The 2,500-nt window shown below is 45.4% G+C and overlaps 1 pseudogene; it reads left to right on the top strand.

The window, feature by feature from the left end:
* The first annotated feature begins 2,081 nt into the window (after positions 1-2,081).
* LOC147466817 (uncharacterized) overlaps positions 2,082-2,500 on the top strand; it is an 852-nt pseudogene continuing 433 nt past the window's right edge.

Below are 2,500 nucleotides of genomic sequence, written 5' to 3'. Positions count from 1 at the left end.
ACGATACTGGCAAACTCATAATCTGTAAGAGGCAATTGCCTTGACCAACGAAATATACGAGAAAATTATTACATTCAATCCAAACCTTTTTGAAATCCCCAAATGCTATGCAACGCGAGAATTCATTAAAGAAATCAATTTCTTGCTTCGCGAATATATCAACGCATCGCTTCTTCAACCTCTCACACTAAAAGCGATCGCCGCTTTAGCCCAGCTCATCTGTCAGCGATCTCACGGCCGGTCAAAAACAGCCGAGGACATCAAGGCTGTGCAAAGAAGGAAGGAGAAGTGGGAAAGAGGAGAGGTAAAAGCGCTTTTGACCGAAGCAGAAGCATTACAAAAGAAAAGAAGGAAACTATGGAAAAAGGTGAAAGAGAAAGATACAGCCACAAAATTCTCAAGCATGATGAAACAAGGGAAAGTGTCAATGGCGACAAGAACATTGGCACTAGATGATGCAGCTGGCACCCTGCCTCTAAATGACACCACGCGAGAGGCACTCAAGGACAAACGCCCTCCAGCGAGAGAGGCCGCTCCTGATACAATGAACGGAGGAAATGACATCCCACCGCCACCAGCACTATTTGACAGAATAACGGGTGAAGACATTCGGAAACGCGCCCTCCACACACACGGTGCAGCTGGACCATCAGGAATGGATGCCAAAGCCTGGAAGAACATCCTAAGCCATGCGAGATACGGCAGTGTTGCGAATGATCTGTGCAACACGATAGCAGCCATGGCGAGAAAAATGGCAACTAACACTTGTCAAGACATAGAAGCCTTCACTGCTTGCCGCCTCATTGCCCTCGATAAGAAGCCAGGCTGCCGCCCTATTGGTGTCGGTGAAGTGCTAAGGCGGATAATAGGGAAGGCAATCATGGAAGTCACTAAAGATGACATAAAGGCTGCAGTAGGAAACCTGCAAGTTTGTGCTGGACAGAAAGCAGGGTGTGAGGCTGCAATACATGCAATGAGAACAATATACAATGACCCTGACTGCGATGCAGTGTTGCTGGTGGATGCAGCAAACGCATTCAATAACATAAACCGTCAAGCAGCAATCCACAACATGAAGATGAAATGCCCCAGTCTGGCGATGTACATAGAAAATTTATATAACCAACCAGCAAAGCAATTTATATGTGACAGACACACAGGCAATTTTGACACCATCGAATCTGCAGAAGGCACAACCCAAGGAGACCCAGTGGCAATGGCTATGTATGCCATTGGTCTACTGAGACTACAGGATCACATAAGCCATGAAAGTACCCAAGTGAAACAAGTGGCTTATGCAGATGACCTGGCAGGTGCGGGAAAGATATCAAACCTAAGGAAATGGTGGGATCTGCTACAACAACATGGACCACCGCAAGGATACTACCCAAATGCCCGGAAATCTGTATTAATAGTAAAGCCAGAAAGAATTGAACAAGCAAAAGAATGTTTCAAAAACTTGGAAATTCATATCAATGCAGGTGGAGAGAAGTATCTTGGAGCAGTCCTAGGAACAAAAGAAGCACAGGAAACTTTTGTGAAATCCAGAGTGGAAGAGTGGATAGAGGAGATAAAACGGTTAGCCGATATTGCAAAACATGAACCACATGCTGCCTATACCGCATTCACCTTTGGCATTAAACATAAGTGGAAATTTCTGATGAGAACAGTACCAAACATAGGACACCTACAACCCATAGAAGACACCATCAAGAGGGATCTTATACCAGCCCCATCAGGTGGGCGTAACCCTACAAACCTAGAGAGGGCCATCCTAGAACTGCCACCGAGAATGGGAGGCATGGGAATAACCAACCCATGCAAAATATCAGACACTGAGCACCAAAATTCCATAAAATTAACAGGTTATCTGACGCAGCACATAGTAAGCCAGAACAACCAAGGTGAAACAAATGAAGCAGAACAGAATAAAATGATATCAGAAATAACGAGAAACAGGGAAGATAACCAAAAAGCAGAACTACAGAATACATTATTGCAATTGCCAGAGGATCATCAGAGGAGAATGCAAATGGCACAGGAAGTGGAGGCATCCAATTGGCTCACTACACTACCTATTAAAGCCAAGGGCTTTAGCTTAAACAAGCAAGAATTTTTCGATGCCTTGGCTCTAAGATATGGGTGGCATATGGATGGACTACCACAAACCTGTTCGTGTGGCTCCCCTTTCAACACAAATCACGCTATGATTTGTAAGACAGGAGGCTTTATTGTCATACGACATGACGAAGTCAGAGACCTCACTGCCCAAATGCGCAGGGAAGTCTGCCATGACGTGCGAGTGGAACCAGAACTCCTGCCAACTGGAGGAAGGCATTTCACCCTGAGGTCAGCAAACACCGCAGAAGATGCTCGCCTAGACATCAGCGCGAGAGGATTTTGGGCTTGAGGCCAGAGAGCATTCTTTGATGTAAGGATTTTTAACCCTATGGCACAAAGTAATAAGGACCAAGATCTACATGTTGCCCATGGAAGGCAT

This window comes from Penaeus japonicus, unplaced genomic scaffold, assembly GCF_977035675.1.
Source record: "Penaeus japonicus unplaced genomic scaffold, GWHDUDI00000001_assembly GWHDUDI00000041, whole genome shotgun sequence".
Lineage (NCBI taxonomy): Eukaryota > Metazoa > Arthropoda > Malacostraca > Decapoda > Penaeidae > Penaeus > Penaeus japonicus.
This window is presented reverse-complemented; position numbering and strand designations above follow the sequence as displayed.